Source organism: Erpetoichthys calabaricus, chromosome 2, assembly GCF_900747795.2.
Source record: "Erpetoichthys calabaricus chromosome 2, fErpCal1.3, whole genome shotgun sequence".
In the NCBI taxonomy this organism is placed as follows: Eukaryota; Metazoa; Chordata; class Cladistia; order Polypteriformes; family Polypteridae; genus Erpetoichthys; species Erpetoichthys calabaricus.
Window position 1 is genome coordinate 23353754 of NC_041395.2, and position 23986 is coordinate 23377739.

Sequence of the window (23986 nt, forward strand, 5' to 3'; positions counted from 1 at the left end):
AGTGGTGTGCAAAGAGAGAAAGGATTAGTACACTTCGGCATCCACCTGGTCTGGTGTGGAATTGCCGTCATTGAGGACCTTTAGCTCCCTCCAATGAGCACATGTATGACTATATATATATATATATATATACTGCGGTGGGTTGGCACCCTGCCCAGGATTGTTTCCTGCCTTGTGCCCTGTGTTGGCTGGGATTGGCTCCAGCAGACCCCCGCGACCCTGTGTTCGGATTCAGCGGGTTGGAAAATGGATGGATGGATATATATATATATATATATATATATATATATATATATATATATATATAGTATATATATATATATATATATATATATATATATATATAAATAAATCCTGTGATGAGACTTTTTGGAAGATTTTTTTCCAGTCCTGCGAGTCCAGACTTGGGCCATGAGATGTTTTCAAGTCACACCCTCCTCTCAACCAACTTGAACCACGTACATGGTAGTCTCATTCGTGTGAATTTTTTTTGTCAGACACAGTTCCTGCGCTCTCAGCTCTTGTATATTTTAACATTTTCCTCACTTTAAGTTCCCAATTAAAGAAGAATTATTATGTCCAAATTTTATTGAAGAATTTCATCACGAAGGGTTATCAACAGTAAAAAATGAATACACGGGCAATCCTAGCACAGAGAAACAATGAAGTCAAACGAATTATTGCCAAAAATGTGGATCAGTTACATTGCAATTTGGTTAAATCTCTATCAATAGACTATGCTGAAACAGTTGGTGGTGGTACTCCTCCGCACGAATTACTGTAGAAAGAAGGATGTATCCAAAGAAGGTAATGTAGTGCATCTTCAGAGGATAACATTATACAACAAAGGAGATCTTGATATGTCATTCATATTAAAACATTAACCGTTTCCTGTTAGAATAGCTTTTGCAAAGACAATTTACAAATCTCAGAGCCAAACATTCGAAAAAATCATTTTATTATACGTTGTGTTGTCACAATGAAAGTCCAAACACAGAATCAACATTCAAAGCGATATTGCTGAAAATGTAATTTAAAAATTGTTTTTGCTGAAGTTTTACAGTAAAAGTCTAAGTTAAAAAATTTTTTGCATATTAATTTCAAAGCCAAACAGAACAAAGTCATATTATGCAACAAATAACTCTAATGCAACATGAAACATGATTTACTTTCAAAGTATTACGTTTTACTATTTTTTAATATGGTTAGTTACTCGCTGTAATGTAAAATAGTTAGTAAATTGTACATCTGCATCCCCATACGCGAACGGCAGAACCACAAAGAGGCTAGTGCGTAGCGCAGGCACGGGGGTTGGCAAGCGAAGCGAGCAGGGGGCAAAGCCCCCTAGTATACAGTACTGTGGAAAAGTTTTAGGCAGGTGTGAAAAAATGCTGTAAACAAAGAATGCTTTCAGAAATATAAATAATGATTGTTTATTGTTATCAATTTACAAAATGCAAAATGAGCGAACAAAAGAAAAATCTAAATCAAATCAATATTTGATGTTAGTACCTTTTGCCTTCAATCCAGCATCAATTCTTATAGGGACACTTGCACAAAGACAGGGATTTTGTAGGATTCTAGTCAGGTGTCTGATCAACCAGTTATACCAAACAGGTGCTAATGATCATCAATGTCACACGTAGGTTGAAACACAGTCATTAACTGAAACAGAAACAGCTGTGTAGGAGGCTTCAAACTGGGTGAGGAACAGCCAAACTCTGCTACCAAGGTGAGGTTGTGGAAGACAGTTTCATGTCATGGCAAGATTGAGCACAGCAACAAGACACAAGGTAGTTCTACTGCATCAGCAAAGTCTCTCCCAGACAAAGATTTCAAAGCAGACTGGGGTTTCAAGATGTGCTGTTCAAGCTCTTTTGAAGAAGCACAAAGAAACGGGCAACGTTGAATCGTAGACGCAGTGGTCGGCCAAGAAAACTTAGTGCAGCAGATGAAAGACACATCAAGCTTATTACCCTTCGAAATCGGAAGATGTCCAGCAGTGCCATCAGCTCAGAAACTGGCAGAAACCAGTGGGACCCAGGTACACCCCATCTACTGTCCGGAGAAGTCTGGCCAGAAGTGGTCTTCATGGAAGAGTTGCAGCCAAAAAGCCATACCTCCGACATGGAAACAAGGCCAAGCGACTCAAGTATGCACGAAAACATAGGAAACTGGGGTGCAGAAAAATGGCAGCAGGTGCTTCTGGACTGATGAGTCAAAATTTGAAATATTTGGCTATAGCAGAAGGCAGTTTGTTCGTCGAAGGGCTGGAGAGCGGGACAATAATGAGTGTCTGCAGGCAACAGTGAAGCATGGTGGAGGTTCCTTGAATGTTTGGGGCTGCATTCCTGCAAATGGAGTTGGAGATTTGGTCAGGATTAATGGTGTTCTCAATGCTGAGAAATACAGGCAGATACTTATCCATCATGCAATACCATCAGGGAGGCGTATGAATGGCCCGAAATTTATTCTGCTGCAAAACAACGACCCCAAACATACAGCCAAAATCATTAAGAACTATCTTCTTAAGAAGAACAAGAAGTCCTGGAAGTGATGGTATGACCCCCACAGAGCCCTGATCTCAACATCATTGAGTGTGTCTGGGATTACATGAAGAGACAGAAGGATGTGAGGAAGCCTACATCCACAGAAGATTTCTCTTTTGCTCATTCATTACATTTTGTTGATTGATGAAAATAAATGATTAACACTTCCATTTTTTAAAGCATTCTTTGTTTACAGCATTTTTTCACACCTGCCTAAAACTTTTGCACATTACTGTATATATAAACTAATGGTCAACTGTGGTGTAGCAGGTCCACAGCTCACGTCAAAAGGCCACTTTTAAAATAAATAATCTCTGCACTCGCGGCTTAGTGAGGGGGCATGGTGTGTGTGGCTGAGCAGTTCCCAGGGAATTCATGATGCGGGCGGTTCTCACTTAAGTGCACAGGTGAGGAGTTGTCCGCATCCGTAATTGTTCTCGGGAGCTGCTGATTGCAACAGCTGATCCATGTCCCCATGATATATAGAAGCACGAGGCAATTAGTAGAGAGAGGAAAAGAAAAAAAAGAACGGAGGTTAATGGAGAAGGGAGAAGGGAGAAGGAAGCAGGAAGGAGAAAGCCAGTGCAGAAGTGCGAGAGCAAGCAAGTGTGCACAGGCTAGCGCTGATTGCAGGTAGCAGAGAGAGGCGAGCCCAAGTGGGGTGTTTGGCCAGTACCCGAGGGCCGACGGTAGTGGTCGCTCCTGCTGAGCACTTGTTTGGATCAGGAGTGACCGGGAGAAGGTTGGCTCGCCGCAGCAAATAATAATATAATAATAATTCATTACATTTATATAGCGCTTTTCTCAGTACTCAAAGCGCTATCCACACAAGGAGGAACCGGGAAGCGAACCCACAATCTTTCAGTCTTCTTACTGCAAAGCAGCAGCACTACCACTGTGCCACCTGTGAGGATAAAAGGCAGCGGGAGTCGGTCGACTTAGGAAGTAGAAGCCCCAGTGTGAGCGTCCTGGTCGCTGGGGAGCCCAAGTCTCTGTCTGGGTGAGCAGAACCGGAGCCGGAGATCGGAAGGCCACCAGACCAGTACTGTGAAGAAGGTCAGCTGCATGTAGGATGACTCCCCTGGTGCATAGCCTGGATGGAAGAAACAGGGGAGTCACCAGTAAAAGAAGGCACTGGGCTTTGTATTTTTAAAGAGTCTGCTTCTAGCCATTGTTTAAACCTCGTTGTTTTTTAAAGATTTTTTCTATTGGATTTTAACCTCCACTTTTCACCTCTGTTTTTATGGATTATTTATTTAAAGATATGAAGCACTGCAATATTTATTTGAACACTGTTTTGTTTTAATAAAAGTACTTTGCATTTTTACACCATCCCCTTGCTTCATTGTTTGTGCCTCACTGCCTAGCTCATCAGTGACATTACAGACGGTGTCGGGTTCAAGGGCTCCCAAAAGCAAGGTGGGAGCGTGGAGCAGAACCCGCATCGTCACATCAATGTATTTAGAAAACTTCAGTTTTTCTTCAAATTTAATCAGCTGAACTGCAATGAATGACTTAAAATTGTGAACAGGTAAGCAGTAAACTGCCAGAGGTTTAAGCTTAAAGTTTATTTTAGCAAAAACTGACTAAAAAGGAAATATAAGAATATTACAAATGGTCCTTCTTCATGGAACAACTAAGAGGTTACAATCTACTGATGTTCTGCAGCAATTCAAATAAATGAAGCCTTGCAGGTTGAAGCAAACAAGGTGTCCCAACTTCTGCTGATTACCTCAAAACCCTCTGTCTTAAAGCAGACTGTGTTAGTACAGTCTCTGAAATACTGCTAAGACAATATTCCAGTGATAATGGCAAGGAAACTGCTATTAACAAAAGAAATAAGACAGAGCATTATTAGTCTGAGAAGTGCAGGCTTTTCATTTAGAGAAATTTCAAAAATAAAAATCAAAGTGTAGGTGAGTACAGTGGTGTCCTACACAGTCCAAAGGCAGTTGGACACCAGAAGAAACTCATAGGAAGAGATTTGGCAGAGCCAAAGTCACCACCCAATCAGCAGCGCCTCGAAGAACAACAGCTTCTAGCACAGCTTAACAGTGCAGGTCGGAAAAAGCAACTGTCAGTTTCTGCTGTGAAGAGGAGACTTTGACAAGGTGAGTGGCAGGAAGAAAGCCATTCCTTAAAGGACAAAATAGGGCCTTGAAATTCCGGCTGTGGACTACTACATACTGGACAAAGTCTCCACTTCATAGTAGAAACTGAGACTTACTTTTTTCTACCACTGTTAATCTGTGCTTGAAGCTGTTATAGTAACACCAACATGGCCTTACTGTTGGCCATATACAATACAATACAACACAGTTTATTTTTGTATAGCCCAAAATCACACAGGAAGTGCCACAATGGGCTTTAACAGGCCCTGCCTCTTGACAGCCCCCCAGCCTTGACTCTCTAAGAAGACTTTGAGGGGCGCTCACATGTGTACATTAACAAGATGGTTGTGATTTATAAAGGTAAATAGAGTAGTAATGTGTGTACGACAGGTTTTATAAATTAATTTTTTTTTTTTTGACATACACATTTTTCTATTTTTTGGTGAACGCATGCTTTCATGCACAAATCCACACAAACTTCTACGAATGAGACCCCAGGTTAAGACTTGGACATGTAGTAGTGCTAACTACTGTGCAAAGTTATTTCTTTTTAAATAGTTTATGTAGTGCAGTACTGCACTAAAATAGTGTAATTATCACTGCTGCCTCATGAGTCCAGCATCCTGGATTCTAATTCTACTGTATGCTCATTCATTGTTCGTATGATGTTCACATGTCCTCCCTAAGTCACGGTCACAGGGTCACGGGGGTCCGCTGGGGTCTCCACCTACACATCACACCCTGAAATGCCACTTCTTTAAGTTTGATGATCTCCCTCTCATGTGGCACCGTATCAAATGCTTTCTGAAAGTCCAGATAAATAATAATATCTGCACCACTCTGATCCAATCTTTTTGTTGCTTCCTCATAGAATTCCAGCGTGTTAGTAAATCATGACCACCCTCATCTGAACCCGTGCTATCATCCAAATGATCTGAAGCCTAAAATGGATGAGTAATTTCAGTTCTTCAATTTCTTATCAGTTTACATCAGTACATGATGAATCCACACAGGAAACAAACTAGAAGAAGAACCGCTGATTCCTTTGTTATTTGCATCTTATTGTTAATAAGGAGAAATTTAAAGCAGTGAATGCAGCTGTTTAAGACTAAAATAAGCCATAAAAAGTTCAAAATCTTAACCAGCCAAGGCAACTGAAATGAAGCAGGTGGGCGGTGGTCGCAGTCGCATGATGACTTAATCTGGTTTGTAGCTCTTGTCATCGTCAGTCGTGGTCCTCCCAGGCGAATGTTTCTGTCGGCGTATCAGCTACACAAACATGTTCAACACCACAATAAGCTGATGCTGATACCTCACTTTCATTTTCATTATCCATCTCCAAATCACTTGCATCAAACGTGGAGTATGAAAAGTCAGAGTCCAATTCAGCTATAATACAGTCCATACAATATCATCCACGGAGTATTTTGCTTTCCGCATTCGCTTCGGTCTCTCGCCAAATGTCGATGCCATTTTAGATGTTGTTTGCTCTTTGCTACTGATGCACACGCAGGGAATCGAGGTCAAGTCAGCAAAGGCTAACTTTCCTTCTAGCAAAGAGAGTTGAACTATAACATAAGGGTGAGTTTTGTCTCAGTTGTCACACACGTGCGAGTAGGAGACAAATAAAGGGCCTGAATGATGGTAATTACACACCCGACCAGGGGGCGGCAGGGTGCACCATTCTCGAGAAATTTTGCTTGGTTCCAGCACCTCTGATGAAGCCACTTCTGGTCCCAACGCCTCTGATGACATCACTTCTGGTTCCAACACTTTCGATGATTCCACTTCCGGTGATGACAAATAAAAGACTCCATCTTTACTGTTGAAATCAGTTCTGTTTTAGACTAATGTCTGTGAACATCTCTGATCACTTTAAACCAATTTTGCAGCCAAGGAACAATATATAAGGTGGCTGCCCCAAACCTTCTTGATGACTTTGTGTCGTTTTTGTGACACAGTTTACAGCTGATTACTGTCCCCTATCATTGAATTTCGGTGAAAGTCGACATCAGCCCTGAAGTTAATTAGCAGGAAAAAAAACGGGTCACTAATTAAGAAAATAGTTAGAATGAAAACCTGTAGCCACTGCGGCCCTCCTTTAATGGAGTTGGGCTTCCCTAGTAAGCTAACTCCAGGACCAAGAGGTATGAGCTACAACGTAAGACTGAAGGAGTCGAACCTTTTCAGTTTAAGCAAAAGGAGATTAAGAGGTGACATCACAGAAGTGTTTAAAATTATGAAGTGAATTAGTACAGTGGATCCAGGCACAAATGGTAGAAAGTTTATCTTCATACACAAATCCATAGACATATTGAATGAATGACCAAGTTGTGTGGTAGAGAGTACGAGTTTAGTGGTCTTCTGATCTCAACTTGATGTTATTTTGACAATCTAGATCAGGGGTGGGCAAAGTTGTTCCTGAAGGGCCGCAGTAGCTGCAGGTTTTTATTCCAACCCACTTACTTAATAAGAAGCACTTATTGCTCAAGTAACACTTCTGCTTCATTTTAGTGTTCTCACTCGTTAAGATTTTGAACCCTTATTGCTTTTTTTTAGGCTTAAATGGCCACATTCTCAGGTTTTATTGACTCCTTATTAGCAATAAGATGCAAATGACAAAAGAAGCCAACATTTCTCCATTTAGCTTGTTACCATTTACACCTGTGTGTGTATTTATCATGCACTATTTGTTTTATTTAAACTATTCATCCATTTTATATCTAGGATATGAGAATGACTTGACATAGCAGAGTTAAAGCACTAACAAGAAATTTAATTATTGAAAAGAATTCTTTTCTAAATAAGCAACTGGGTTGGAGCAAAATCCTGCAGCTACGGCGGCCCTCCATTACTGACTTTGCTCATCCCTGATCTAGATGAACAGGATGGACAAGGTTGTTGGGCTAAATGGCTTGTTCTTGTCACGACTGTTTTCATTTTCTAATTTCTTGTTGTACTTTCCAAGGGTGTAATAAATACCTTTTTAATTTGATAATGGGGACTCCTGTGCATGTGTGTGTGTTGGAGTTGTGGTCAGCTTTTGAGTGGCCTTGTAGTCCAACGTTTCTACATGTGTGTTTGCCCCATGATGGATTGACACCCCAACCAGGTTTCTTTCTGCCTTGTGTGATGGGGATCACCTGAACCTGAACCTGATTTAGATTACAGTAAGTAATTGTGACGATTACCCACGTATTATGTATAAAGCTTAATTCAGCTGACGAATTTCAAATAATTTTCTTTTTTAATTTCAGATAAATATTCACAATACAGTATAAAACCATACATCTTTACCTTTTACAAATCCTATCTTCTCAAACAACAAAAAAAAAAAATCACAGATTGCCAAAAGTTCAATTCTCTGACACCCGCCATTGTCCCTACTGCTTTGTGCTAAAGAGAATGGCTCCCGAATGGCATGGTGCAGCGGCATAAAGCAGACGGCTCTCCTTCACCTGGAGCTCAGGCGGGTTAAGTGACTTGAACTTGCAACTTTGCAGACTCAAGAGCAGCAGCTCCACCACTAAAAGAGGCTGCTTGTCTCTCTTAATAACACTTTGTATTTTTATAGTGCTGTGTTAAAAACCAAACGGGTGAATGCGTAGGATTGCTGATTCAAAGAACGGCTCTTCGCATTCAACTTCTGTGAGGCCCCTTGAGGAAAACATAGATATCTGCCCTGATTTTGGTTTATTTACACTCATACCTTTGATCACCAAATGGCACTTTACATTTTATTTTTATTTCTGGGTGATGTTTTTGATGCCCCATACCCTCCATTTACTCCTCAGTGCTTTAACAAGGGGCATCTAGGAGATGTACCACAGATAAACCATGGTGAATGAGAGAGGCACAGACATGAAGGTATTAAAATAAACGGTTCTTTACTGAAAAACGGTGATAACAAGAAGTTGAAGATCGGGGACAAAGTTGAAATTCAGTGAGAAAATCACATTAGCAAGTCCACCAATTCACTCTTCTCAAGTGTATGAATAAAAATGATTTAATTAAGAGAAAAGAATTCCAAAACAGACAAAAACAGGCTGCTCGAAGAACTTTCTATATCAGAGAAAACAAACACAACAGAAATCACAGGCATTTTCCCTTAACCAGGTTGTTCAAATGAGCAATGTACTTCCTAAACAGAGAAATACAGTTAGGTCCATAAATATTTGGACAGAGACAACTTTGTTCTAATTTTGGTTCTGTACATTACCACAATGAATTTTAAATGAAACAACTCAGATGCAGTTGAAGTGCAGACTTTCAGCTTTAATTCAGTGGGGTGAACAAAACGATTGCATAAAAATGTGAGGCAACTAAAGCATTTATTAACACAATCCCTTCATTTCAGGGACTCAAAAGTAATTGGACAAATTAAATAACTGGAAATAAAATGTTCATTTCTAATACTTGGTTGAAAACCCTTTGCTGGCAATGACAGCCTGAAGTCTTGAACTCATGGACATCACCAGATGTTGGGTTTCCTCCTTTTTAATGCTCTGCCAGGCCTTTACTGCAGCGGCTTTCAGTTGCTGTTTGTTTGTGGGCCTTTCTGTCTGAAGTTTAGTCTTCAACAAGTGAAATGCCTGCTCAATTGGGTTAAGATCAGGTGACTGACTTGGCCATTCAAGAATTTTCCACTTCTTTGCTTTAATAAACTCCTGGGTTGCTTTGGCTGTATGTTTTGGGTCATTGTCCATCTGTATCATGAATCAATTTGACTGCTGTATTTAGCTGTATTTGAGCAGACAGTATGTCTCTGAACACCTCAGAATTCATTCGGCTGCTTCTGTCCTGTGTCACATCATCAATAAACACTAGTGTCCCAGTGCCACTGGCAGCCATGCACGCCCAAGCCATCACACTGCCTCCACCGTGTTTTACAGATGATGTGCTATGCTTTGGATAATGAGCTGTTCCACGCCTTCTCCATACTTTTTTCTTGCCATCATTCTGGTAGAGGTTGATCTTGGTTTCATCTGTCCAAAGAATGTTTTTCCAGAACTCTGCTGGCTTTTTTAGATGTTCTTTAGCAAAGTCCAATCTAGCCTTTCTATTCTTGAGGCTTATAAGTGACTTGCACCTTGCAGTGCACCCTCTGTATTTACTTTCATGCAGTCTTCTCTTTATGGTAGACTTGGATATCGATACGCCTACCCCCTGGAGAGTGTTGTTCACTTGGTTGGCTGTTGTGAAGGGGTTTCTCTTCACCATGGAAATGATTCTGCAATCATCCACCACTGTTGTCTTCAGTGGACGTCCAGGTCTTTTTGCTTTGCTGAGTTCACCAGTGCTTGCTTTCTTTCTCAGGATGTACCAAACTGTAGATTTTGCCACTTGTAATATTGTAGCAATTTCTCGGATAGGTTTTTTCTGTTTTCGCAGCTTAAGGATGGCTTCTTTCACCTACATGGTGAGCTCCTTTGACCACATGTTGCCTGTTCACAGCAAAATCTTCCACATGCAAGCACCACACCTCAAAGCAATTCCAGGCCTTTTATCTGCTTAATTGATAATGACATAACGACGGACTTGCCCACACCTGCCCATGAAATAGCCTTTGAGTCAATTGTCCAATTACTTTTGAGCCCCTGAAATGAAGGGATTGTGTTAACAAAATGCTTTAGTTGCCTCACATTTTTATGCAATCGTTTTGTTCACCCCACTGAATTAAAGCTGAAAGTCTGCACTTCAACTGCATCTGAGTTGTTTCATTTAAAATTCATTATGGTAATGTACAGAACCAAAATTAGAAAAAAGTTATCTCTGTCCAAATATTTATGGACCTAACTGTAAATCAAACCTTCTAAATATAAAGTCCAATCTCACCACTTTATCCTCACTTCACACGCCCTACAAGATAATCAAAGAGTAACATCCACCTCCTTCTGTCCTTATTCAGGTGGCTCAGAAGTACCATGGCAAACATACCAGTAACGACGGATTCAATGCTACGCAAACAGAAACGATCTCTAACATCCATCTTCCTGTTTTATACGCCTGCTGGATCCCTTCCTCCAATTCCGTCAGATGCTTCACCCAGTCCCTTCCATTTACCATGCTAGGGTAAACTAAAAGAAACTCTTTAAATCCATGACCCACACTCAAGTACGTGTGTACTACAGCTGTCACCCCAACTTCCGTTACTTTCCGGTACTTCACTACTCTTTTCTTTCTTTCTTTACTCACTTTCACAAAACTTCTCACTTTTCCAGGCTGCTGAAAGGAATGAAGGACTTCTTAAAAAGAAAAATAAATCAAAACCAATCTAAATTCCAAGCTCACCACATAATCCCCACATTTCATACTCTAGGAGATTATCAAACAGTAATGTACTCCATATCCTTATTTAGGTGACTCAGGAGTACAAGGTTCACACTCTACTAACGGCAGATTTCATTTCCGACAGAGATATTCTCTAACATTCATCTTCCCATTTTATACGCCTGTCGGATACCTTCCTCCAGTCCTGTCAGATGTTTCACCCAGTCCCTTCCATTTACCATGCTGTTTTGTTCTACGCACCATTATCTGGAAGGAACCCTTTAAATCTCATGTGTGCGCTGTCATAAGCATGACAAAGAGCCAAACAAAAAAAAAAGGTTTGGAGCAGCCACCCGCATATTGTTCCTGGCTGCAATGAATAATTATTAGGTACAAATTTGTACAGGTTTGAGTCCACAACTGAACTGAATTGCTGGCACAAAGATGGCAGCTTTAAGGGATAGTGGAAGAAATGATGTCATCACTGGGACCGGAAGTGGCATCGTTGAGGCCGGAGCCGGAAGTCATCATGGCCAGGCAGAATTTCCCGTAACTGGTCTCAAGAAAAGTGAGAGAAAGAGTTAGCGCGCTGTACCAACCCCTGGTCTGGAATGGAATTACTCTCATTCAGGCCCTTTAGCTGCCTCCCATGCACATGTGTGTGACAGAGTGTATAAAAATGGCCACTCCAGCTTCCACCACTCTCCAATAAGTAATTTCTGTTTTCTTTCTTTTTTTATTTACATTCACATGATATCTCACTTTTCCAGACTATTAAAAAAAATGAAGGACTTCCTAAAAAGAAAAATAAATCAAACCAAACTAAAATCTAAGTTCACCACATTATCCCCACTTCTCATGTTCTTGGAGATAATCAAAGAGTAAGGTACATCTTCTCCAATCCTTATTCAATGTCGACAAATAGAGATGATCTCTAACGTCCATCTTCCCGTTTTTATACCATTGTGGGATCCCTTCCTCCAATCCCATCAGACGCTTCACTCAATCCCTTCCATTTACCAAGCTGTTTTGTGTTATACACCATAATCTAGAATTCAATCCATGACTCACACTCATATCCACGAGTACAACCAGAGCCATCCCAACTTCTATTAATCTCCGGTAAGGAATTTCTCTTTTCTTTCTTTCGTTACTCACATTTACACAACTTCGATAGCTTTAATTCTCTTTCTCGGTACCTTACACTGGGATACTTCCTCCCATCCAGGCTCAGGTGAGTTGGGTTGCACTCCAACACTTGCCCCAGCACTGCTTTGGATGCACACACCTGAGTGACTGTCCTTGCCGTTTCCTTTGCTGGAGCTCTCATCACCACCGGCTTCAAACTCCTCAAGGTAAGTACCCTGTATAACTATTTAAACAAGTCCATAAATAGTTTGGGAGTTAAGTTATTCTGGTCACCAGAACATCAATTTGTCTCTTAAAAGTATTTTGCTGGTTATCTAAGAAGCTTCATTAGTTCTTGGTGGAAGTATTTAAGATGTTAACGATCAATCAAGTCCAAGATGAAGCTTTTAATTGATCAATCACTTAATGAATGAAACTCATTTGTGCTGAAACACCCAGGAAACCCCAAGATGATGCTAATTGTAAGTTGGGGGCAGATACTGTCTAAATCATCATCCTTTGTTTAATATCGGCCATTCTTTTTTCACGTAAATTGCCTCTTTCATACCTCTTTCAAACCAGCGACCTTCTCTTTCTGAGCATCCCTTATCTTGCTGCCTTTAGGTGAGTGAAGACTGGCGAGTCTTGTACAGTACTGGTGTGTTTGCTCGCCTGTCCATCCATCCATCCATTGTCTCCCGCTTATCCGAGGTCGAGTCGCGGGGGGCAGCAGCTTGAGCAGAGATGCCCAGACTTCCATCTCCCCGGCCACTTCTTCTAGCTCTTCCGGGAGAATCCCAAGGCGTTCCCAGGCCAGTCGAGAGACATAGTCCCTCCATCGTGTCCTGGGTCTTCCCTGGGGCCTCCCCCGGTTAGACGTGCCCGGAACACCTCACCAGGGAGGCGTCCAGGAGGCATCCTGATCAGATGCCCGAGCCACCTCATCTGACTCCTCTCGATGCGGAGGAGCAGCGGCTCTACTCTGAGCCCCTCCCGGATGACTGAGCTTCTCACCCTATCTTTAAGGGAAAGCCCAGACACCCTGCGGAGGAAACTCATTTCAGCCGCTTGTATTCGCGATCTCGTTCTTTCGGTCACTACCCATAGCTCATGACCATAGGTGAGGGTAGGAACATAGATCGACTGGTAAACTGAGAGCTTCACCTTGCGGCTCAGCTCCTTTTTCACCACGACAGATACTTGAACTCCTCCACTTGGGGCAGGATCTCGCTACCAACCCTGAGAGGGCACTCCACCCTTTTCCGGCTGAGGACCATGGTCTCGGATTTGGAGGTGCTGATTCTCATCCCAGAAGCTTCACACTCGGCTGTGAACCGATCCAGAGAGAGCTGAAGATCACGGCCTGATGAAGCAAACAGGACAACATCATCTGCAAAAAGCAGTGACCCAATCCTGAGCCCACCAAACCGGACCCCCTCAACGCCCTGGCTGCGCCTAGAAATTCTGTCCACAAAAGTTATGAACAGAATCGGTGACAAAGGGCAGCCCTGGCGGAGTCCAACTCTCACTGGAAATGGGTTCGACTTACTGCCGGCAATGCGGACCAAGCTCTGGCACCGATCGTACAGGGACCGAACAGCCCTTATCAGGGGGGCCGGTACCCCATACTCTCGTGGTACCCCCCACAGGATTCCCCGAGGGACACTGTCGAATGCCTTTTCCAAGTCCACAAAACACATGTAGACTGGTTGGGCGAACTCCCATACACCCTCCAGGACCCTGCTAAGGGTATAGAGCTGGTCCACTGTTCCGCGACCAGGACGAAAACCACACTGTTCCTTCTGAATCCGAGGCTCGACTATCCGACGGGCCCTCCTCTCCAGGACCCCTGAATAGACTTTTCCAGGGAGGCTGAGGAGTGTGATCCCTCTGTAGTTGGAACACACCCTCCGATCCCCCTTCTTAAAGAGGGGGACTACCACCCCGGTCTGCCAATCCAGAGGCACTGTCCCTGATGTCCATGCGATGTTGCAGAGGCATGTCAACCAAGACAGTCCTACAACATCCAGAGCCTTGAGGAACTCCGGGCGTATCTCATCCACCCAGGGGCCCTGCCACCAAGGAGTTTTTTGACCACCTCGGTGACCTCAGTCCCAGAGATGGGGGGCCCACCTCTGAGTCCCCAGGCTCTGCTTCCTCATTGGAAGGCATGTTAATGGGATTGAGGAGGTCTTCGAAGTACTCCCCCCACCGACCCACAACGTCCCGAGTCGAGGTCAGCAGCGCACCATCCCCACCATATACAGTGTTGACACTGCACTGCTTCCCCTTCCTGAGACGCCGGATGGTGGACCAGAATCTCCTCGAAGCCGTCCGAAAGTCGTTCTCCATGGCCTCCCCAAACTCCTCCCACGCCCAAGTTTTTGCCTCAGCAACCACCAAAGCCGCATTCCGCTTGGCCTGCCGGTACCTATCAGCTGCCTCCAGGGTCCCACAGGACAAAAGGGTCCTGTAGGACTCCTTCTTCAGCTTGACGGCATCCTTCACCGCCGGTGTCCACCAACGGGTTCGGGGATTGCCGCCACGACAGGCACCGACCACCTTACGGCCACAGCTCCGGTCAGCTGCCTCAACAATAAAGGCACAGAACATGGCCCATTCGGACTCAATGTCCCCCACCTCCCTCGGGATGTAGTCGAAGTTCTGCCGGAGGTGGGAGTTGAAGCTGCTTCTGACAGGAGGCTCTGCCAGACGTTCCCAGCAGACCCTCACAACATGTTTGGGCCTACCACGCCTGACCGGCATCCTCCCCCACCATCGAAGCCAACTCACCACCAGGTGGTGATCAGTTCACAGCTCCGCCCCTCTCTTCACCCGAGTGTCCAAGACATGTGGCCGCAAGTCCGACGACACGACCACAAAGTCGATCATCGAACTGAGGCCTAGGGTGTCCTGGTACCAAGTGCACATATGAACACCCCTATGCTTGAACATGGTGTTCGTTATGCACAATCCGTGATGAGCACAAAAGTCCAATAACAAAACACCGCTTGGGTTCAGATCGGGGGGGCCATTCCTCCCAATCACACCCTTCCAGGTCTTACTGTCATTGCCCACGTGAGCATTGAAGTCTCCCAGCAGAACGAGGGAGTCCCCAGAAGGTATGCCCTCTAGCACCCCCTCCAGGGACTCCAAAAAGGGTGGGTACTCCGAACTGCTGTTCGGTGCATACGCACAAACAACAGTTAGGACCCGTCCCCCCATCCGAAGGAGAAGGGAGGCTACCCTCTCGTCCACTGGGGTAAACCCCAATGTACAGGCTCCAAGTTGGGGGGCAATAAGTATACCCACACCCGCTTGGCGCCTCTCACCGGGGGCAACTCCAGAGTGGTACAGAGTGCAGCCCCTCTCAAGGAGATTGGTTCCAGAGTCCAAGCTGTGCGTCGAGGTGAGTCCGACTATATCTAGCCAGAACCTCTCAACTTCGCGCACTAGCTCAGGCTCCTTCCCCTTCAGAGAGGTGACATTCCACGTCCCAAGAGCCAGCTTCTGTAGCCGAGGATCGGACCGCCAAGGTCCCCGCCTTCGGCCACCACCCAACTCACACTGCACCCGACCTCCTTGGCCCCTCCCATAGGTGGTGAACCCATGGGAAGGGGGACCCACGTTGCCTCTTCGGGCTGTGCCCGGCCGAGCCCATGGGTGCAGGCCCGGCCACCAGGCGCTCGCCATCGAGCCCCACCTCCAGGCCTGGCTCCAGAGGGGGTCCCGGTGACCCGTGTCCGGGCAAGGGAAAACGCCGTCCAAAATTGTTTTTCATCATAGGAGGTTTTGTTTAACCGCTCTTTGTCTCATCCCTCACCTAGGACCTGTTTGCCTTGGGTGGCCCTACCAGGGGCATAAAGCCCCGGACAACAGAGCTCCTAGGATCATTGGGACACGCAAACCCCTCCACCACGATAAGGTGGCGGTTAAAGGAGGGGTTGCTCGCCTGTGTTAAGTCATATGTTTAATGAGCAACTGCTTTGTTACAGAAATGAGCAGTTCATCTCAAACCTCCCAACACCATACTGTGTATACCACATTACTTTGTCCGTAACATGGGACCGGGTCCTTAGGATGAACACATTTTTACCTTAGTGTGTTATAAAGCTTAAAGGCAACCGAGATGTGGTGATATGTGAAAATTCTCATTAACTTTTTTGACACACCACTCACATAAGGCATTGTGATGTTTACTTGCCTAGAAAGGTTAATTTCCTCCATGTTCTTGGTTGTCTTAGTAAGAATGATGCTCCTTTGTGCAACTTTTTTACAAAAGTCCATATTGAATAACACACTGATAAGAACTCCTCACATTCACTTTTTCGTCTTCTTTAGAAGTGGGGACCACTGGAATCTGCTCTTTGTGGCAGTATAACATTTTGATGGCTCCTAATTTATGTTCCAGGGGTGGTGCAAGTCTGTGTGTTTTGGCTTCCTGTATACATCAATCCAGAGATTACCTCCTGTTTGAATACATGCAGTACAGACTAAGAAGGCTAATGGACTGTCCTTCTTCTCTTCTCATGTGAATCTGATGTGGCTGTCCACCAAACTGATGTGGTCTGTGAAGTGTTATGTGTCATCCACATACCTAAACTTTTGGCTTACTTTCCACTTCCTCCATATACAAGTGCAGAACAATAGGTGAAACAGGCGAGTCCATCACGCATTCCAATTATTCTGTCTATAGAAATGTCAAATGCACTTTAAGTACAGTCAACTCCAGAAATATTGGCACACCTCAAAAAAGTGAACAAAAACACGAATATAATATAGATAATACATACAATGACTCTATTATTCCTCAAATGTCTGAAGAAATTGATGACTCTTTATTTAATAAAAACAATTCCTGCAAAACTGTTGTTATATCTTTGGAATAGTTTTTCTTGTCAAAAACATATGTGGCAAAATTATTGGCACCCGTGAAGAATACTAAAATAAGACCAAATAAATTTGAATATTTAGGGAAAAAGTGTTTCTTGATGTTGTCTAGGAACTTTTGTTGTCTAGGAACTTTTCTCTATGGTCATTTCATGTTTCACTGGAGTATAAATACCAAGTATCACACAGGTAAAATCCTTTTGTCATCCATCAACATGGGTAACACCAAATAGCTCTCAACTCAAATGAGAACAAAAAGCTGTTGAGCTGCATAATTTGGGGAATGGATGCAAAAAATAGACACTCAACTGAAATTACCAGTAAGCACAATCAAGGCCTTAATAAAGAAGTTTGAAAAGCATTTAACTGTTGAAAATATTCCAGGAAGGAGATGCATCTGCATGTTGCACCCGAGCACAATGAGAAGGATGCAAAGAGAGGCAAAGAGGAACCCACAGATAACAGTTTTCACAACTGCCACAACTGCAAAGTTTAGTTGAAATTTGGGGATTCACTGTGTGAGATGACACCTCCATGACCAGACATTATACAAAGTTATTGTCTGTTTTTACCTGCATTATTATCAATCTTTAATTTAATATTGTTATTTGTATCAGTAAGGTGCTGTTGGAGTATGTGAATTTCCCATTGGGATTAATAAAGTATCTATCTATCTATCTATCTATCTATCTATCTATCTATCTATCTATCTATCTATCTATCTATCTATCTATCTATCTATCTATCTATCTATCTATCTATCTATCTATCTATCTATCTATCTATCTATCTATCTATCTATCTATCTATCTCGTCCATCTTATTGGTGAGAGGACCTGGCATGTGTGAGGAAGAGACTGAGAAGAGCCAATCTGTATGGGTTAGCATGTAGCCTAGCACATATGCCATTCCTTCTGCCCCGCATTTTTTTACGATGTCTCCTCCTCCGTCTTGGCCACAGAGAGGGGATGGTAAAAGCCTCAGCAGTCATCCGTACCTCTGGTGGAATAAAGTCCAGCCTTGGGGATGCGTGGAGTGGTTTAACTAGTAAAAAAAACTTAATTACAAATAAAACGAAGCCAAGAGCCACCGAGCCGCTTCTCGTCCGCGCCGCCATGTTAAATCTCTTACTCAACATTTTAGAAAAGGAGTGTAAGGCAGCAATGCAGAGAATTCATTCAAGCGCAATATGCGCAAAATATTCAATTATTCAACTTTAAATCTTTCATCGAGCACATCTGTTTCTCTTAAAATTGTCCAAAATGTTTTCAGGGGAAGATCCAATCTGCGAACATTGCAATCGAGTTCCAGCCTCACTACGCCACATGTCTTGGGCTTGCAGCAAATTAACATCATTCTGGACAATGATGTCCAGACAATTTAGGCTATCAGACAGCCTTGGTGTCACAATCCCTTCTAATCCATTAACAGCTGAGAGGGGCTTAAAGTGGAGAAGGACAAACAAACTGTAATGGCCTTTACTACACTATTAACACGCAGACTTATCTTGCTCAACTGGAAGAATCCTAACTCACCTCTTTTAAGTCAGTGGGTGACTGATGTTATATACTATTTGAAATTGGAAAAAATCAAATTCTCATTTAGAGGATCTGTGCAGAACTTTTTTAAAACCTGGCAGGATCTGATCAATAACATTTTAGAATAAGCATTTATATTGGGAGAAAAGACTCCTTTCCCTCTTTACTACTCTCGAAAGTTTTACTCTGGCTGTTGGCCTTTTTTACTTTCTCATGGGTGAAGGTTAAATTGAATTTATTTTTGTTAAGTTTGATTTGATTATATGAAATAATACATGCTTTAAATTAATTCAATAAAAATTAAAAATCAAAAAACACCTTCTTATTCAAGTCCACCCTCATCTTCTATCCTCTCCCTGGGGTCAGCACTGACGGACAGTGACTATCCGGCTGCGGTTTTTGGTCCAGTCTCACCTTGTTTAACAAATATAATGACTGGCTGATGAAGTTCAGAAGCGTTATTTTCTGCCACCCTGCACCTTTCTAATAGCTCCAACATTTCTGCAGTTGACTGTATATGGAGTTTAGACACATATCCAAAAGAATCTTCACCTGCTAGGTGTTTACACTGGTCCTCTGACTCAGCAACGTATCTCCCTGTAGTCATTTCATCACTACTTGTCAATGCTTCTCCAATGAGGACACTCGTGAATGGGTAACTCTATAAATGTCTCTATTATATAAAAAATTTTTGGGATGAGACGAGACTTTTTCAGAGAGAGAGATGTGACTTTCTGAGAGAGACAGTTTCACTTCCTGCAAGACAAAGAGTAACGAAGAGTAAACAATTCAAAAACATTGGCGCAATACATGTGCAGAGCAGGTTAGATATGATGGAAGTATGAAAATTCAAAAGTCTCCAAAAAATGATGAGTAAAGTTTGCATTAGCACAAACAACGGAAATTATTACTCAGTGAAATAACGGGAGAGCGAAAAGATTTAAACTTTAAGTTGTAGACTTGTAGATCATCTAATTCGTGTTGCCATCAGGGAAAAGTAGTGTTTCTTCCCAATTAAGAGGCCTATCCCTGAGAATTAAAAGATTTGTTGTTTGGTGAAAGTGAAATCCACATACTCTGTAATGCTTGGGTCACAGAGTTGCACAGATACACAGGAGATTTTAGAGACAGAAACGTTATTCAAACACCTCAAACAAACATAAGTCTCATTCAGGAGTGAATCGAGCTCCATGTGTAGTCGGAGGGGACAGTTCCGTCTCTCAATTTAAAGAATAGAAAATCTTCCTCTTCATAGGGGAGCACCTCGGGAGCGAGATCCCCAAAAGGAGCAGAGAATGTCTGGGGCAGAAGAGAGACAAGGCAGTGAGACAAAAGGACAGTTGCTGTACAGGTTTTTAAATGTTTGAAGTGCTGTGTGAGATTCAGATCACGCGGCACTGCAGCAGCAGCAAGCCAGCAGCTGATTGAGCAAAGAGGAGGTAAAAAAACTGTATTTGTTTCCCATTGTATTACTGTTTAAGAGGGCAACCATGTCTCCTTGGGGTGCGTTCAGCCCCCCTCTTCACAATGCAAACGGCAGAGACGTGTAGTGTCTGGCATGTAGCGTAGGCTTGGTTGGGGGCGGGTTTGACGAGCGAAGCAAGCAGGGGGCAAAGTCCCCTAGTTCTCCATAAATAGTTTCATAAATACAAGTATTACCGTCTTCATTGTGTCATTCATCACAATGTCGGCCCAGCTCTGCTAAAGTTGAATAAGTTATAAACTGGATTCTGCCCTGTGTCCCTCAGAAGAGCAGAAAGAATGCCAATTCATAGAAAGGTTTAAAATGAACAAGTTGTGCCATCCCAAATAAGGCAAGGTTCACAAAAACTGAACACAACAGTGTTTTAGTAGTACATGCAATGGTCAGAGAGGTATACTAGGAACAGCCAGAGTGAAATATACAAACAGTAAAATAGCAAATGCCTTAAATTTGCCTTTATCCAAGGTTTTCAAATGTGAAAAATCTCCCAGTATTTAGAGAGACAACTGAGGGGGTACTGAGTGACTGGTAAATTGCAGACAAAGAGGAAAGTGCCGCTTAGATTACTACAACTAGGCTGCAATCTAACAAATCGCCGGAACCAGATAATATTCATCCTAAGTACTTATATAGATGAGGGAACATTTATAGAAAATATTGCCAAGCATTTCAAAGAATCATTGCACACCATGGAAATTGCTAGGGAATAGAAGATAGCGAATATTATTCCAATATCTAAAAAAAGTGATTGAGCTGATCCAAGTAACTGTAGGTCAGTAAGCTAAACATGCAGCCTGGGTAAATTAATGGATGAAATTATTACGGAAAAGATTGAGCAACATGTGTTCTTACTGAACAGGGGGTTCAAATGGAGAAGATTGGGTTTCACTAATATGCTGGAATCCTATGAGAAAGCAATAAAAGCATATAAGATAGGAGCACATGATATTATTTATCTTGATATTCAGGAGGCTTTTAACAAAATACCACATGAAATGCTTATGATCAAACTAAAAGATAATGGAATTCAAGGTGCAGGATGCATATGGGTACAAAATTGTTTTAAATACCAAAAGTAAAGGGTTATGCTGTGAGGTACTATGATGTCCCGGGTGACCGCAGCCTTGGCATCTCCTGTCTCCTGTCATCGACAGTCATGATCCGAGATGGACTGCGATATTGAGGACACAAACAACAAGTCATGATGCATAAAAGTGCATAGTGTGTTAATTCCATACAATCAAAACACTGTTAGGACTGTACAAAAGTGCAGTGCAGTTAAATGACGTCAATGAATAATACACCATAAAAACAGTACATTTGTGGAACTAAAGCCAAAAAAATAAATAAATGATTAAAAACAATTAAAGTCAGAATCGTTTCTCGTATCTTGCCTCTCATTTCCAGTGCCTCACTTTTCTGTCTCCTCTGCTCGCCCCCCTAAGTTCTTCTTAGAAAGGCTGAGTAGCTAGTGAACGCAGTCCAATCTCTGGGTTTTCTTGCAGCCACCTTAGGTGGTCACTGGTGGGACACCCAAACCAGCTTCCATCATCATGACACCTGCCTTCGGACTGGCAGGACCCCTGGAGCACTCAGGTTCTCCTTCTTTCACAATTAGTAAGAGTGTTAATGTGTGTTGTCTGCTCTCATTTGATTCCTGATTTGCTCTTAAAGGCTCCTGAAGTGGACCTCAGCTCCTTTTGACACTTACTGGACACATGCAGACTATGATTGCAGGCTGTCATACTTATTACTGGATAACAGTGAGCCTGAAAGACTCAGGGTTAGGTTTAGGGTTAGGAGAGATTGAAGAGTCAAGGGCTAAAATGCTGTGCTCCGGCACACTTAGTTTTCATCACAGAATATATTTTATAGTGCAGTGACCATACAGTTGAATAATTATACTTTTTTCACCTTAAAATATAAAGAATAAAGAAATGAATACCCTAAATATCCCTTTCGTGGAGAATAATAAGCTCCTATTAATAATCCTAAAATTCTGTCTTTAAAAGATCCGTTAAGCTACATTTTTTTGAAAAGTCTTGCTTCCTGAAAAGTTTTTGCTGATTGTGACAGGTACCTACTGGGTATGCAAAAATATAGTTTTGGTTTTAGTGCATCACGTAGGATCTCTGAGAAATAGACATTTATATGTTTACTGACAATAACGTATTTAGTCACGTTTATGTTTCGCATAAGCTATTAAATTCAACAGAATTAAAAGTGTTTTGCTCCTGATTTTCTTTTGTATTCAATATCTGGTGCATCACGTTGCAGTGTCCAACAGTAATCAGTAAGCATTGACGGATTCCAGTTGCCCTGGTATCGTTTCTCCATTGTAGCAATGTCCTGGTGAAACCATTTACCGTGTTCATCACTGACAGCATCTGAGATTTGCGAGGAAGAAGTCCAAGTGTGAGTGGAGGAAATGAATCTTGAGTGACATGTTGCACTTCATTGTCTTGTATGCTTTGAGAAGTTTGTCTACCAGCTGAATGGAGTTTGGGGCTCTGTAATTGCCCGGAAAATTGTCAACAATGTCTTTGAAGGCTTTCCAGGCAATTTTTTCTGGCCGAACTAACAGATCTTCAAAACCGCTTGTCACTCATAACATGTCTGATCTGAGGGCCAACAAAAATGCCCTCTTTGACCTTGACGTCAGTTATTCTTGGGAACATCTGTCTTAAATAACAAAAACCTTCGCCTTCCTTTTTCAGTGCTTTCACGAAATTCTTTATGAGTCCCAATTTTATTTAAAGAGGAGGCGATTCATGTGCCACATTTTTCTGTCCTGGAACTAACTTTTTACGGAGTGGCCAGTTCTGTCGAGAATAGTGCGACTCTTTGGCACGGCTGTCCCATTCACAGATGAAACAACAGTACTTTGTATAGCCGAGCTGCAGTCCATGTAACAGAGCAACAACTTTAAGATCTCCACGGCTTCACTCCATCGCGGATTTTATATGTAAGCATATTTAAATATATATCGCAGATTTTTCGCTGCTTCGTGGGTTTCTACGGACAATGGGTCTTTTAATTTCTGGTACATGCTTCCTCAGTTGGTTTGCCCAGTTGATTTCATACAAGGGACGCTATTGGCAGATGGCTGAGAAGCTACCCAGCTTACTTTTCTCTTTCTCTTGCGCTGACTTTCTCTGATCCTGACGTAGGGGGATTGAGCAGGGGGGCTGTTCGCACACCTAGACGATACGGACACTCGTCTAAAAATGCTGAAAGATTATCTTCACATTGCTATCTTTTGTGCAGCTGCTTCCTGAAATGACATGCTGCACGGTGCTTCGCATACTTAAAAGCTCGAAGGGCACGTATTGATTTTTGTTTGTCTCTCTCTCTCTCTCCCTGCTCTTGACGGAGGGGGTGTGAGCTGCCACCTTCAACAGCTTTGTGCCGCGGTGCTTCGCATACTTAAAAGCCAAACAGCCCTATTGATTTGTTTGCTCTTTTCTCTATCTCTGTGACAGTCACTGCTCCTGACACGCACTCCTTTGAAGAGGAAAATATGTTTGCATTCTTTTAATTGTGAGACAGAACTGTCATCTCTGTCTTGTCATGGAGCACAGTTTAAACTTTTGAAAAAGAGACAAATGTTTGTTTGCAGTGTTTGAATAACGTTTCTGTCTCTCTACAACCACCTGTGTTTCTACGCAAATCTGTGACCCAAGCATGACAATATAAAAATAACCATATAAACATATGGTTTCTACTTCGCGGATTTTCTTATTTCGCGGGTGGCTCTGGAACGCAACCCCCGCGATGGAGGAGGGATTACTGTACTGGACGTGCTTCAGCAACAGTTTCATATTCTCATACGTTTCTTTCATGTGTGCTGCATAGCCAACAGGTACTGAAGGATAAACGTTGCCATTGTGTAGCAGAACAGCTTTCAGGCTTAACATTGACGAATCAATGAAGAGACACCACTCTTCTGGGTTGTGATCACAACCCAAGGCCGAGAACAATCCTTTAATGTCACAACAGAAACAGAGACTGTCGACT

The 23986-nt window shown here is 42.7% G+C and overlaps 1 protein-coding gene across 1 annotated transcript in view; it reads left to right on the forward strand.

The window, feature by feature from the left end:
- The window catches only part of mrpl23 (mitochondrial ribosomal protein L23), an 873401-nt gene that overhangs the window by 240134 nt on the left and 609281 nt on the right, over positions 1-23986 (forward strand). The gene's annotated exons all lie outside the window — the stretch shown is intronic.